The sequence below is a fragment of the Octopus sinensis genome, linkage group LG5 (assembly GCF_006345805.1).
Source record: "Octopus sinensis linkage group LG5, ASM634580v1, whole genome shotgun sequence".
NCBI classification, from domain to species: Eukaryota; Metazoa; Mollusca; class Cephalopoda; order Octopoda; family Octopodidae; genus Octopus; species Octopus sinensis.
In genome coordinates, this window is record NC_043001.1 from 128,395,213 (window position 1) to 128,412,319 (window position 17,107).

The window sequence follows — 17,107 nt, forward strand, 5'->3', positions numbered from 1 at the left end:
AATGTAAATATCATATTGATAATTCTATTTTTTTTATTTGAGTTATTCTTCGATTTCTTCCTTGTTATTTTTTAATTTCCCTATGACTATGTGTACATATATTCTATTTAAATACAATTATATTACTTATATATATTTTTCCATATATTATTTATCTGACGAGAAGTCAACAAAACGAGACAGCTTTCTCCTCCCTCTCTCTCTCCTCCCTCCCCCTCTCTCTCCTCCCTCCCCCCTCTCTCTCTCTCACTCCCTCACTCACTCGCTCTCTCTCTCTCCATTGTATATATCGTTTTATTTAACTCACTTCTCTTACTCTTTCTTTTACAGTCTCACACAACCAGAATACCAGAACTCAAAACAGCTCACAACACAATATACAACTGTACGGACACTATTCGCTCTGAAAAATCACTTAACTACACTACCTCCCCCGCAATATAAACACTGGATTTAGAAACACATAGATAAGTATATATATATATATACATACATATATATATATATATATATATATATATATATAATTAATTAAGGGTAGAAATTGATATTAGTCAATTAAAACCAGTGGTCTAGCATATATATATATATATATATATATTTATATATATATGTATATGTATAATTAGACCTTGCGGCAGGGATGAGAAAAGTTTGAAGAAACCAGTAAAAAGAAAAAAAAAGGCTATTGTAGGCCAGAAAGCAGGAAGGATTACACTTATTTACATCACAAACTACTTCATGAAGTGTTTTGTATAGCAAGACTCATGTGCAGCTCTATGGATATCTCAGATCTTTAAAAGATTACACACACACATATATATATATATGTGTGTATGTATGTATATTAAGTTATAAAACTGAACGATCGTCTGTTAGAGATACCCGGGTAAATATTGAAGACATGTGTACTACGGATACCATCGATACAACCATCCCTGGCTGCAGCGGCGACATAAACACATCTTCTACCACCACCACCAGCAATTATTGTTATTCATCACCACCATTCCAGTTTTCATATTCCACATTCAAACTTTGACACGATTGCTTTCAGCAGGTAAATATATATATATATATATATATACGTAATATTATTTATTTATATATGTTATGTGGTTATTATGTGTCTTCTGTGTGATTTGTGATTCTTTATAATTGCAATTTGCTAATGTTTTTGTTTTTTTTTTAGTTTTAATTACGTTTTGTGTAGGATGTAAGAAGAAATAAATCTTCCGGTGGGGTTGTTGCTAAAATCGGTAATCACACCAGAAGCGGAATACATTTCAAATATCTGAACCCCCGTCCCAAAATTTGTACCCTTGTGCCATGATCTATCTATATATATATGCTATGATATATATGTGCTATGGTATATATGTATATATATATTGTTGCCAGACGAAGTACAATCTAGCTACAAAAAAACCCTTGAGTAACCAACCAAGTGAAATAAGCTTCGTATAAACATGCCGTACACCATGTATTGAGTACTCTCTCTCATTTGTATGTGTTTGTGTACATACATGAATATACATGCTTTTGTATGTGTATATATGCGTTTGTATGTATCTATATATATATACATATATATATATGTGTGTGTGTGTATATAAGCATATATTGTGTATATTATCTGTTACATATACATGTGTGTATATAAGCATGTGTATATTATCTGTTACATACACATGTGTGTGTATATAAGCATATATTGTGTATATATCTGTTACATATACATGTGTGTATATAAGCATATATTGTGTGTATTATCTGTTACATATACATGTGTGTGTATATAAGCATATATTGTGTGTATTATCTGTTACATAGACATGTGTGTGTATATAAGCATATATTGTGTATATTATCTGTTACATAGACGTGTGTGTATATAAGCATATATTGTGTATATTATCTGTTACATACACGTGTGTGTATATAAGCATATATTGTGTGTATTATCTGTTACATATACATGTGTGTGTATATAAGCATATATTGTGTATATTATCTGTTACATAGACATGTGTGTGTATATAAGCATATATTGTGTGTGTATATAAGCATATATTGTGTATATTATCTGTTACATACACATGTGTGTGTATATAAGCATATATTGTGTGTATTATCTGTTACATATACATGTGTGTGTATGTATATATATATACACGTGTGTACTTTGTATGTCTATTTCAACTTTAGGTTGTATATTTTGAACATTGTCTTTCACTTGGATTGATCTTTGTGCATCGCTCTAGATGTTCATTTTTGTCTTCTTCGCTAATCTATTTAAATGTTTTGAATTTATTTTGCTCTCATAGCAAATGAAGAGAGATCTGTATCATCAGTATCAATATATTTTCTTTCTTTATACGATGAATCGCTCTATTCTCACATTTATATATATATATATATATACCTATATATATATGATTACATATGTATACTTCCTTCTGTGTTATTGTAACTACTACTAGCATTTAATTCGTTTCATCAGGCATGTGTGATTTTTACGAATGAAGTCTTATGATTAAGTCGAAGAAAAATATTGTCACTCGACCATGTGTTGTTGATGGGTTTTTTTCCTACACACCTCTTTAGCGGTGTTTGTTGTTGGGTAAATGAGGAATCGCTTGTTTTGTAATTGAGGGTAAAAAGGGCGGACCATTTTGAGGTGAAGGCTGGTTTGGAAAAGACAGAAATATTTCGAGTCATTTCGCTCTTTATTATTAATTCAGTAAAATCTGGGAAAAGCACTGCTAGCTAACCATTGTGCTTTGAAACGAGAACTGTTACATAGTCGCATGATGATACTTTTTCAAAGTGGCTTCAACCGAGAGGCGTTTTACCCCACGTCAGAAATATGTCATATTTGCTAGGTCCTTTCGTCGAGGCCCTCTTTGCCTTTCATCCATTCGGGGTTGATAAAATCAGTCAAGCACTGGGGTTGATAAAAAAAAAGGTATCAATCAAGCACTGGGTTTGATGAAATCGACAAGCCCCCACCTTCTCCAAAATTCCAGGCTGTCTGCCAATAGAAAGAATATTTGTTTGGTCCTCTTAATTTCAGTTTGCCAATGGAGTTAAGTGGTTTTCGTCCTCTATTAGAGTGCATAAGTCTGAAAAATATGTATCTAACGTCACTCTTAGAAATAGCCAAATCTCCCTCAAACTGCTCTTTCTGTGTAACACAAATAAAAAAAAAAAGAGAGAAATACTTTGGATAAGTTGCTCGAAAATAATTGTGATTATTAGAACTATGGCTGCTTGATCAGGTTGGACATGGGACGAAACAAAATTGTTTAGTCGCATGTCCATCCTAATTGATTAAACTTAGTTCTTGTATATATCGAAAGAATGCCATTCTTTTTTGTGTGTAACCAGTAGAAAAAATATAATCTACACAAATATAAACAATGTCACACTGGTAATGTCTGTTGGTGAGTTCAGCCTTAATTCAACCATGACTAGTGCTTGCTCATTCTTACTATCCCTAAACTGTGCGAGTTCGCATGAAGAATGGTTATAAACATCGATTCTTACTTAGTCGTGTGTAAAGCAGAATTCATTTCTAAATGCATGGCCTTCTCCAAGAGTCTCTTCAGACGCATCACACATTATACACATTTGTGTGTGGGACATGTGTTCGCGCGCGCACGTTTCTATAGTAAATCTGCTGGTACTGTGTCATAGAATACCAAAATTTCCTCTGTAAAGACGCCTTACCAACTTAGTAAATAGATTCGTCCCTTGTTTTGTGTACGAGTTGTTGCTGATTAGCCCCAAGTCAACCATCATTGAGCAGACAAATCTACGATCAAAAGCGTTCCAGCAGAACCTAACTCGTTTTCTTCTCATTAATGTATCAATCACTACATTTTCTAATGCATTCTTACTTTTTAAAGACTGTAGGTAAAGATTTTTGGCGGCGCCAAATCGATATTACCCCACATTTCACTTTAGCTATTATCCTAAAATTGCAGGGAAGTCAAGCGACCACGTAGTGTCTTCCTTGTTTGTGTATATATATGTAAGGTTTAGTGCACGGGCAGCCCTAATCGAGCAGATCTGTGATTAAAAAGCATTCTAGCTCTGACCATCCTGTTTTTTTGTTTTTTTTTAAGTTTAGTGTGTCCAGTACTACATTATCCAAAATAGAAACGACTCTTAGTTTTCCTGAAAATAGGATATGATACAATAAAGAAGTATATTTTAGCAGGTCGACGGACCGCGTTGATGTTATCTAGATGGGTGGTGTTGCTTGAGCCAGACCGTCTTTTATGTAATTATAAATTTAGGACTGCATTAGCCAGTGTCCGTTCCCTTGTGAGATGAAATGTCTTGCGTATCAATCACTGTCGTATGAAATGTTTTCCTTTCAATGTCTGTTAAACAGTCGAATACCATCCTATGGCATCTCCAGTATTCAGTTAATTTAAAACCCATTTTGGTGTCTAGTTGCTTTGGGTTTTTTTTTTTATCTGATTTCCTCAACTTTGTTGCCATTCTTCTACCTATGTCTTTTGCTCAATTAATTGGTTGTACACGTATTCAGTAGATGTTATTTGTATATACACACACGTTTGTTTATGCATATGTCTGTACTCACTCACATATTCAGTGGGGTTCGGGAGTTTTAAGAGTTCAACGCTCAGATATTTATTCTCAATGATTCTGCAAGAGAAAGTAAGGAAGTTGACCATTTACAGAATGAGAACTTAAGAGATATAGAGTAAAGCATATGCTGTCACATAACAACAAATCGGAAGGTAATGTTTTATTATGATTGTAATTGAAATGGGCGTAAAACCTAGTCAAGTAATTTCGGTTTTGATTTCTAGCTTCTATCGCGTTCATCTGCGTGCCTAGACATTGTACTTTGTTTCAAAATCCCCCTTGGTTATTATCACACATATTGACAGATTTCTTCGTGCATTCACGAGCGTAACATTTTTCACGTGGCTCTTGTATAATAATGTATGTATATATATTTTTGAAATGAGTACGTCGTTCATTGTTATAACCATACTGTTTGCAACGTATTTTGCAGTTGTGTGTAACCTTCTCTCTCTCTCTCTCTTTATATATATATATATATTATATATATATATATATATGTATATGTATATATATATATATATATATATATGTATGTATGTATATGCATATATTATATATATATATATATATATATATATGTATATATAATATATATATATGTATGTATGTATATGCATATATATATATATGTATATATATTATATATATGTATGTTGTATATGCATATATATATATATGTATATATATATATATATATGTATGTATGTATATGCATATATATATTATATATATATATATGTATGTATGTATATGTAATATATATATATATATATATGTATGTATGTATATGTATAATATATATATATATATATATGCATATGCATGTATATATTATATATATATATATATTATGTATGTATGTATATATATATATATATATAGTATGTATGTATATCATATGCATGTATATATATATATATATATATATATATATGTATGTATATGCATATGCATGTAATATATATATATATATATATAATATATGTATGTATATGCATATGCATGTATATATATATATATGCATATGCATGATATATATATATGCATATGCATGTATATATTATATATATATTATATGTATGTATATGCATATGCATGTATATATATATATATGCATATGCATATATATATGTATGCATATGCATGTATATATATAATATATATATATATATATGTATGTATATGCATATGCATGTATATATATATATATATATATATATGTATGTATATGCATATGCATGTTATATATTATATATATATATATATGCATATGCATATATATATATTGTATGTATATGCATATGCATGTATATATATATAATATATATATATATTATATGTATGTATATGCATATGCATGTATATATATATATATAATATAATATATATATATATATATGTATGTATATGCATATGCATGTATATATATATATAATATATATATATATATATATATGTATGTATATGCATATGCATGTATATATATATATATATATATATATATTATATATGTATGTATAGCATATGCATGTATATATATATTATATATATATATGTATATAGAAATAGCAGTCAAAGAGTTTTGGCTATTCTTTCTACTTAAAAGGGGAGATCCCAGTAAAAACCACAGCACTGTGGTTTGGTTTACTTGGTTTTACAGTGCTGTGGTTTTACTGGGATCTCCCCTTTTAAGTAGAAAGAATAGCCAAAACTCTTTGACTGCTATTTCTAAATTCGGTGTGTGGTGAGGCAAATCGTTGCCTAAACCCTTAATTACTTAGTATTACTTAAACCTTCCTTGAATGGGGCTTTTACATGCCGAAATCTACTTGGTGAAATTAATGATTATTCCAAATTAATTAATTTCACCCTATATTATTATTGATATATATATATATGTATATATATATATATATATATATATATATATATATATATATATATATATATATATATGCAGAGCTGTTTATGTCTATAAAATAGCTCCTTTCGTTCTTCTCTCCGGCTACCTTGCCGTCTGTGCGTGTGCGGTCGTGTTTTTTGTGTATATGTAGGCGAAATACAAATAGTTGTGCTTATGTATGTATGTACATGTCTATTATGTATCCAAACATGTCTATTTGCGTCGGTTACAGATATAAATATTTGTGTGTGTGTGTGTGTATATATTTTTTATTGCCGTGTCGATGAAGATGGTTGTTACTGGATGTAAAAATAATTCTCTTTTCTTTCTTTTTTTTTATCTCGACGAGGTTTTTTTTTAAAACTAGATTGCACGTGTGTACATCCGTATGTAATGCATTCTTATGGATGGATGGGTGTGCTAGTAAATATTGGCCTTGTGTGTGTAGTGTGAGCGTTTAGGGAGTGTGTGCATTTGTATACTTAGTGCTCAAATCATAAAGACCGATCGTCAACAATATTGTTGGAATTTAAATGCTGGAAAGATATTGAAAATATAAACTACAAAATAGCAACATTATTTATTCTCGACTCGTTTTGGCTTTTTATGTTTACATAACGAATGTTATAATGTTATTAAGAGAATGCTTCTAGATACCCCTATGAATCTCAGTGTCCACATTGAATCTATTTTAAACATTCTTTCTCATTATAAAGTTTTATTTCCAAGGATTTGTAATCATGTTCTCTCTTTATATTTTCTAATGGTCACTGACGATTCAGAGATCGACCTTTATTTACACGAGTGGATTCTCCGAAATTCTCAGGGGCCTAAAGAGGACTTGAATGTACATACAGTATGTAGAAAAATGCCGAAACATTAATTATATAGTGTTCCAGCTGTTTGGACCAATAAGCAGTACATATAAATACACCTATTCGGTGTTGGCAAGACAGGTCTACAGATTATTGTGACATGCTCCAAACACTGCCCTGTATTATACAAATAGTGGCTGGATATGATTTGACTGTGCTGGTGTGGGTGACACCAAAAGAAAACTGCACACAGCTATAATGTTGATGTCTCTCGCGGCTTAAATTCACACAATTGCATGGAAGGATCATTGTCTATTTTATTTAATCGATCATAGTACATGATTAGCTAGTACACTTACTCTATCGGTGCCACAAGGAGGAAGCGCAGTCAGTCACAGCAAAATTTGGATTCAAAACGCAAAGCATTTAGTCCGGCTTTCCACCCATTGGGCCATTTACACTAATTTTTTATATAAGTAAATCATTTCAATTATAAAATGTAGATAATGATGTGAAGTGATGTGTTTCTTCTAATGAAGAATCGAAACTAAGTTTCACTATCACTATCATACAGCACTTGTCATGAACTCAATAAACGATAATTGCCATCATTAATTTGGAAACTTCGGTATTTGGGGAAAGTAGCTTGGATGGTTATTTGTAATATCCATAAACTTGTTGATTTTGTGTTACAAACGAATATGATATGATGTAGAGCTACAATAGTGTAACCGAACTATCGAGGAAAATGTAGGACTAAAAGTATTTGGTGAGATCGTAATTGACCTGTGTTTCCGACTTATCGATAAACTGACGTATTGTTTGTAAATCGATGTTCGTTCTCCGCAGTAATTGCTCTCTCTCTCTCTCTCTCTCTCCCCACTCTCGTTCCCATCACTTTTCATTCTATCTAGACTTTATTTTAAATCACAATGGGCCTTTTCTTTGAGTATGTTTCAGGACATTAGTTCGCCATTCTATCATGAAATATCATTCAAATGTAATTTCTCTTGGCTAGATAGACACAAAAGAATTTTGATTATACTCTTTTACTTGTTTCAGTCATTTGACTGCGGCCATGCTGGAGCACCGCCTTTAGTCGAGCAAATCGACCCCGGGACTTATTCTTTGTAAGCCCAGTACTTATTCTATCGGTCTCTTTTGCCGAACCGCTAAGTGACGGGGACGTAAACACACCAGCATCGGTTGTCAAGCAATGTTAGGGGGACAAACACAGACACACAAACATATACACACACACTTATATATATATACATATATACGACAGGCTTCTTTCAGTTTCCGTCTACCAAATCCACTCACAAGGCATTGGTCGGCCCGGGGCTATAGCAGAAGACACTTGCCCAAGATGCCACGCAGTGGGACTGAACCCGGAACCATGTGGTTGGTTAGCAAGCTTCTTCTTTTTTTTTTTTTTTTTTTTTAATTATTCAGGAGTTATACGAGGGGTTGCTAAAAAGTTCTTGGCTTTAAGGGTTTTGCGAAAGGCCTAGTTGGAGGCCCAACCTTCCGAGTTCTTTTACAGGACTTAGAAAAACTGAAGGACCACTGCAATAAGTGTGCGGATCTGAAAGAGGAATATGTCGAATAAAATCATAATTAACTGATCCTCCTGTATTTTCTTTTATCTAAAACCAAGAACTTATCAGCACCTACACCCTCCTTGTATAGTCAGTTAAACGATCTCAGTATATTGTTCAATCAACACCACCACCTGGGGAAAGACCCCCCCCATTTTCCCACAAATTATTATTGTTATTATTTTGCCCAAACCCCTCGCTATCTCCCCCCCCCCGATTTCTTCATTTTTCACTTATTTTTCTTTAACCTTAACTGTAACCCCCAACGCTAATCCTAACCCTAAAACCTCAACTCTAACCACTTTCAGAATCATAATCTCCATATTTTTCTGCATATTTAGAAAAAAAGAAAAAATTTCACAAAAATTTTGGGAAATTTTTTTCAGAATCATAATCTCTGTATTTTTCCGCATATTTTGAAAAAGAGAATTTCTGAAAAAAGTTGGAAATGAAGAAATTAGGTGTGTGTGTCTGGGGAGGGGGTGAGTAACTTCAAAATGCTGATTTTTGGCAATTTTTTTGCAGATTCGTATTCTTCATAGCTGTAGGAAAAAAAGGGGTGTTTTGGGGGGAGTACAAAAGGAAGTCTTTTCCCACCTGTATCATTTCGGAGACCACTCTGTTGGGATCAGTTTGTCCAGGTTTCTGGGCTGAATATAAGTTCCCACTTTCTCCCACCAATCGCAGAGACCTTGAAGTGGGTAACAGGCAGGGGTGGACTGAGGGTATTGAGAGCCCTCAGGCATAACTGTTGGAGCTCCGAGATCTTGGGCAGTGCCCAATTGACCAAAAGTTCAGTCCGCTCCTGGTAACAGGTGTGACCCCACCTTCACTAATATCGTAAAGAGTTTAGTATGAGGCTCTACATTCTATCAACCACTTTTATTACCCCACATCTACCAGTAATAATAAATTTTGTTTTTGTTATCTCTTTTAGTAAGGAAATGATGATGTACTTATCATAATTGACTTAAGTGTACTTTGCTCACACTATGTGGCTGTTTCTTGTCAGCCTCTGACAAGATTTGAACTGGTAGTTAGGAGTCGCTGAATTATCCTGTACAGCTGGCTACCGTCTGTTCAGGTTCTTTTGCGCTAATTACATGTACATAAATATGGCTAAAGTAGTACAGATGATAGCTAAACTATTATTATGTTTGCTAATAATAATAATAATATATCAGCTCTGCTGAAAGATTGTTTTTACAATATGAATTAAAAACACACAGTCATATATGCTTACTAAAATACCAAATATTAGTTGACATTTTAAAATGACAGTATGTAAATAACTTTAAATGTTTTCAGAGCCTTTGTTTATATAATTCAGGCACATTTTTGAGGTTCCTTTCTATCAGGGTCTCTTTTCAATGTGATCTTATTATAATTGTTTAAATAGATCCTGTGGTTTGAGTGCTCAACATCACAAATGCCCTTAAATTTTAAGTCTTGAGTGCTCTGTCCAATAAACTTGTCAAATAACTGAAAGTTAAGAAGCACTGCATTTTACAGTGCTCTGCTTAGCTGCCTCTAATGATTTTTGATATCTATTTATAATTTAGTATACTGAACCAGGGAGAGTTTTAAGTTAATTTGTCTAGATCAATGATGTATGAACAACCAACTCTCTGGTTGGTAGTTCAATTTCCCTATTGACTTGGCTAGTTTCAAAAGATTTACTGTTAAAGGCAATGTTGCATCATTAATGGATTGCTCTTTGGAATAGATTATGCCTCATGCTTGGTAAATAGGTTTTCTTAACCCTTTAGCATTTAATCCGGCCATATCCAGCCCAAATAGACTCCTTGTTTTTTTTTTTTTGTTAAAATTGACCTGATCCAACTTCTCACACTGATCTTACAATGCCATTCTAAAAATATACAAACACACTTTGAAATCTTGAAGCTACAGAATAATGCCTGATTAGTTCAAAATAATGTGAATTAATAGTTAATACATTTGACAAAGAAATCTGAATACTAAAGGGTTAAATACCCTCTGAGTATTCTCCAAAAAAAATTCTGCCAGATTATAAAGATGACCTTATAATGAAACAGCATCAACTGTCTCAAATGTACAGTCTTGCTATGCAATGAAACTTTTTGTCCTTGAGATCAGAATATATAAAATGTTACTTTTCAGTTGAATCTGTGGTCTTGTTCAATTCTCAGTTGTAGCCATTGTACCTACCTCACTTATATAACTAATTCCATAGGAAAAGTCCTAGACACATAATTTGAAATACCTCTTTACAATTCTGAAGACTTCTAGGTTTCTCACTAAACAAAATGAAGAGTGTGAAACACTTACGAGTGAGCATTATTACAGTTTTTGCCTCCCTCTTTTTAAATGTGTATACATAGATTATTGGCTGTACTGTGACAATCTCATTCTTCTAATTTTAACTCTTATCAGGGTAGTTGAAAATGTCAGTGAGCTGAGTTTCTGTGCCAAGTGTTTAATTGACTAAAAAAAAAACGAAACAATTCTCTTCAATTGCTAGTAACTGTAGGTCGTTATATGAAACTCAACTGGATGTCAAGAATGTGCTTTAGCTGTCAAGCAACAGTCTTCAAAATTTCTAGCCTAAAACTTTTTGGAGCCGTCTTTGATATTTTCTTGTTGGCAAAATACCTTTGTCATAAACTTTTCAAATACTTCAAATTGAAAAAAAAAACCCAAAAAAAACCTGCTAAAAGTGTTATTCCTTGTGAGTGTGTGTAATAGTGATGCTATGCCTGTTTGAGGATCTCAATAGATTATCAATATTGTATTTTTTTTTTACGTGTTCTTTTGGACAATGATCTATCTTCTCTGCCCACTTCTTGGGAGGGTTGTGTGGAGCAAGTCTTCAGGTACTTCCTTCATAGGGTCCTTTCAGAAGCAACTGCTATTAGACTTTCCTGCTGGATTCCCAGGCATAACCAACTGAGACTATGGATATTATCCAACCCATCTCATTCTTGATCTCCTGCCAGTTGGTTCAGCTTGAATAATCTTGCAATTCTTTCCTGCTACATTCTAAACACATGTAGAACTGGAGCTGTGATCTCTCAATACAAAGAAGTAGCAGCCTGACATAAAGAGAGACTCTCTGAGCTACATACCTTGTTGAATGATGTTACTCCGGAGACCTTTCGGAGGAACCCATTTGGGGAACTTGTATTTACAATCATACTCTTTCAGTCATTACATTTCTCTAGGTGAGGATAGGCACAAAAAGTTTGAGCCTTGTTTTCCTCCTACTCATCATTTGACATCCATGGCACTAGCATCAGTATCAGTTCTGTTGAGGCAGATGGGTCTTCTTGAGTACAGCAATGTGCCAGATATCTCAGTCCTTAGTCTTGCGATTGGCCTTTTATATTTCATTCCATGTCTCCCTGGGCCTCCCTCTTCCACAAGTTCCATCCACTTTCAGTGATTGGCACATGTAGGGTTGGTTCTCATCTTTCTTGAATTGGTAATAAGTATTTGCAAAGTATTGTATTGACTTCTTAAAAAGTTGTGAAAGTGTGTAACTTGGGCTTATTTCGTGTGATGATATGTTGCATTCTCTTTTGCTGAAAAAAGTGTTCTTCCCACCTTTGAGGTCAGCCAGCTGGAAGAAAGAAATGGAGAGAGATTCTAATTTACAAGCTAATATCTACTTGCCGGACATATTTAATATATATTAGTAAAATGTTAAACTTCAAATAAGAAATATAATGTATAAAAAAACCCCATCATTTTGAAAGGTTAATCAATGTAAAATGATGTGATTATGCAAACTGGTACTTGGAACAATTCCTACATTTTAAACTGAATGATTTTTGCCTAGTAACAAAATACAGATTTATTGAGCAAATACATGTAGCTTTGTAATTTTATATCACAATTGAGGAAAATTATATATCATTATAGTACAGACGTTCTGAAATAAATGTTGAAATTGTTTAAAATATTCTTCAGCTTAAACAATTGACTCATAATTTTGCTTTTTTTTTCTTCTCCCTTTTCGTTTCATTTGAAGTGTTCAGAAGCACTGAAGGTTGGATGGGTCTGCACAGTATATTTTCCTATATACAAGACATTGTTGGAACAGTTGTTATTTAGCTGTAGGTCAGCTCTGATCATGCAGATCCATGATAAAAAGGCATTCTAGCCTTGACCATCCAGTCTTTTTGTATATCTAGTACGACATTGTCTAGTGTATTTTTTAAAATTTGGTTGTGTGAGATTTGAAGGAATTTAGTTGTTATTTCTTGCTGGGTGACCAACTGCATAAAGACACCTACATTGACTCATCAGAGCAGAGATTTCTTTCTCTGTAATGAGCATGCTGATTGAAAGATCAAATATCTATTATCAAAGGGTATATTGAATTCCCTCTCTCTCTTTCGGAGAGGCACTGAGCACCTACACGCACACATACACACACGGCAGTAACTGATGCCTACCGAATTCAATCACAAAGCTTCGGTCGACTCGGGGCTATAGTGGAAGACACCTGCCCAAAGTGCCATGCAGTGGGACTGAACCCGAAACCATGTAGCTAGGAAGCAAGCTCCCTAACCACACAGCCATGCCCATTGTAAAAATGCTTAGCCTAGTAGTTAGGGTGCTTGGCAAACAATGTTACGGTTGTGGGTTTGCATCTTGAGCCAGTTGTTACGTTGTGTTCTTGAACAAGGCACTTCACTCCACATTGCTGCAGTCTGCTCACTTAAAAACAAACACCAGCATAATGCTGGTTCAGCCCCCCCCCTCTCTCTCCAACTTTCATGTCCTTAACGTTCCAAGAGAGTACCTGTCTGCTTGCGACTACACAGACACCTTAAAACAATTAGCAAAAGCCAGGTACATACAACCAGGTTATACTTGTTTATGAGTGATGACTATCATTCAGCTATGTTTGAATTTTTATAGGACTCTTAGTGTTGACCCATTGGCATTTGAATCAGCCCTGTCTGACCCAAATATTCTACCTGTTCTAAGTTCAGATTTGCAATATCTGGCCTCTCACACCTACCCTACAATGTCATTTTGAAAGTAAACAATCACATCATCAAAATCTCAAAGCTATGAGATAATGCATGTCTAATTCAAGACTGAATAAATAAACATTACATTTAACAAATAATATAAATACTAATAGGTAGAAGACCCATCTGCCACAGCAGAATTGATACTGGTGCAGGTACCTCATAAAAAGTACCCAGTACACTCGGTGGAGTGGTTCGCATTAGGAAGGGCACCCAGCTGTAGAAAACATGCCAGAACAGACAATGGTGCCTGATGTAGCCCCTAGCCTTACCAGCTCCAGTCAAACCGTCCAACCCATGCCAGCATGGGAAATAGATGTTAAATGGTGATGATGATGATGATGTTGGAAAGTTCTGACTATCATGCTTTTCTTAAAAGTGAAACAAGAAGTGAAAGCTTGGTTGCAAACTCCAAGTTGCTCACCTCCGATTCCCCTTATGCTTATCAGTTGGCTGCAAATTAATACATTTGCAATAGCAATCATTGACTGCATGAAGACTGAATATTTTTTTCGGTTTCAGTTTTTAACTATCCGGCGATCCAGACTCCATATTGTTTGCTTATTTGATGTTAAACTTTCTTGTCTATAAAACATGACATAATCACCTTCATATTTTCTTTTACATGCTTTCATTTTTCAAATTGAATGACCTTTATGGACTGTATAAATTATTATTTAGCTGTCAAAGAAATATTGATTCTCTGCTTTCAAATCATGTTTGTCACTACACAAATGTTTCATTTCTATATCTAAGAGATGAGGAATTATGTACATTATTTACATTTGACAGATATTTGTTCTCATCTTGTTTGTTGTTAACACAATGTTTCGACTAATATAACCTCCAGCCTTCATCAGGTGTCTTGGGGAAATTTCGAACTTGAGTTCTTATTCTTAAGGTATTTTTCGATGTTGTTCCACTACCTGGAATCGAACTCGGAATCTGTGCTCTTAACCTCTATACCATATGCCCTTGGGCAATTATGGAGTGAATTTTAGGGCTTATAAATCTAATAATAATAAAGATATCGCAAAATACCTTAGGAATGAGAACCCAGGTTTGAAATTTCTCCAGGACACCTGAAGAAGGCTGGAGAGTATATCAGCTGAAACGTTGTGTTAACAACAAACAAGATGAGAACAAATATCTGTCAAACGTAAATAATGTACAAAGGTTTCATTTTATCTTCAGTATCATTTGTTTGTTTTTATGTTCACTTTTCCACAAGATGGAAATATAATGCCACAATTGAGGCATTATATTATTGTAAGATGCTCTCCTTGTGGTTAAACCTCACCTGTTTTTCAAGTAATGGATTTTTTTAAATATTCTAATTGTCTTTAAAAGTGCAAAACTATGGAACAATTTCTTAGCAGTTAATGTCTCAAACATCACTTTTTTTGCGCATGGATACAGAAAGTAAAAATGCCGACATATAAGCATGCACATATACATACATGCGTACGTATATATGTATGTACACCTGTGTGTGTATGCATGCATGTGTGTGTGTGTGCTTCCTTATAGTTTCTATTAATAATTCACTCACAAGGCATTGGGTGGCCCAAGTAGAAGATGCTTGCCCAAAATGTCATCCAGTGGAATAGAACTTGACATGATATTGTACCAAGGTATGCTCCATATCCATATGCTCAGGCCTCTGTCATCAATATCTTTCTTTTTTCTTTGTAATTCCAATAGTAACAAATCATATAGTAAGTGGCAAAATCCCATAGCTGTTTCATTTCATTTAACCATTTTAATACTGTGGAAGCACTCCGTCGGTTACGACGACGAGGGTTCCGGTTGATCCGATCAACTGAACAGCCTGCTCGTGAAATTAACGTGTAAGTGGCTGAGCACTCCACAGACACGTGTACCCTTAACGTAGTTCTCGGGGATATTCGGCGTGACATAGAGAGTGACAAGGCCGGCCCTTTGAAATACAGGTACAACAGAAACAGGAAGTAAGAGTGAGAGAAAGTTGTGGTGAAAGAGTACAGCAGGGATCACTACCATCCCCTGCCGGAGCCTTGTGGAGCTTTAGGTGTTTTCGCTCAATAAACACTCACAACGCCTGGTCTGGGAATCGAAACCGTGATCCTACGACCGCGAGTCCGCTGCCCTAACCACTGGGCCATTGCACCTCCCCACCTGAAACTGTTGCTGGTTATATGATACAAATTTGAGATATAAACCCGACAGCTAACTCCATGTTGCTCATGTATTTGAATGACTACTTACTTTACTTACTGTTTGATTGGTGCTAAGTAAGCTTGAATGGATGCAAAGTTTGCTCAGGATGTTGGATAACCATGCAGGCATGTTTTACAGTAATTTTTGACTCGGTTCTTTATGTGTGTGTGTGTGTGTGTGTGTGTTTTGCACAGGTTGACTTAATTTTAATCACCTCAGTTCAGTTATCTGTTTGAGCTAGATACACGATTTGGGAATGTTTCCAAAGGGAGACTGGTCTCCGGTAGGGTTGAAGGTTTATATCCCTTCCACTTCTTTCTCAAGGAACGGCAGCTAAGCATTTCAGTTCATTGAGAGCCTCCTAAATCCAAGAAAACATTAAATTTCTTTTTAAACTTACAAATGAGCAAGTCTTCCAGTTGTTCAATCTACTCGCTGAATTAATATGTGAAGTGGTTGAATATTCCTCAGAAATGTATACTCTCTCAAATAGAATCAGCATGATAGTGTGACGATAGGGCTGGACCTTTGAGTTACAGACACAACTCATGGGCTTCTACAAAGTCTCCATCTACCCAGTTTCACTTACAAGGCCTGAGATAATCTAAGGCTGTGGTAAAGACACTCGAGAGACCACACTGTGGGCTCAAACACAAGACCTCATGGTTGCAATGTAAACTTCTTAACCACCCCTCTATGTTGATATTCTTATATTGGTAATGTTGCATTGCATTATATTTAATTTTCTCTTTCTCTCTCAGTTTCACAAATATTTCATGCCTGCAAGTAAAATTCTGTAATTTATTAATTATGTCTCAGAAGGTGTGTATGGGGGGAGGGTGGAAGGTGAGCCTATGTGTAATTAAATTCTCAATTGACATGTTTAATTAAACCCAACATCAAGCCTAATTTTAGCATCCATTTGAGTTTTAGCTGTTA

At 34.4% G+C, this 17,107-nt stretch overlaps 1 protein-coding gene across 3 annotated transcripts in view; it reads left to right on the forward strand.

Annotated features, from left to right (window-relative positions):
- Positions 1-587: 587 nt before the first annotated feature.
- The window catches only part of LOC115211577 (cell division cycle and apoptosis regulator protein 1), a 137,889-nt gene continuing 121,369 nt past the window's right edge, over positions 588-17,107 (forward strand). For 2 of the 3 annotated variants that reach the window (XM_029780128.2, XM_029780130.2), the window contains exon 1: positions 589-1,060. The gene's annotated coding sequence lies outside the window, so the exon portion shown is untranslated. Of the gene's footprint in view, positions 1,061-17,107 lie in introns of all 3 variants that reach the window. The other variant, XM_029780129.2, reaches the window with a different exon arrangement.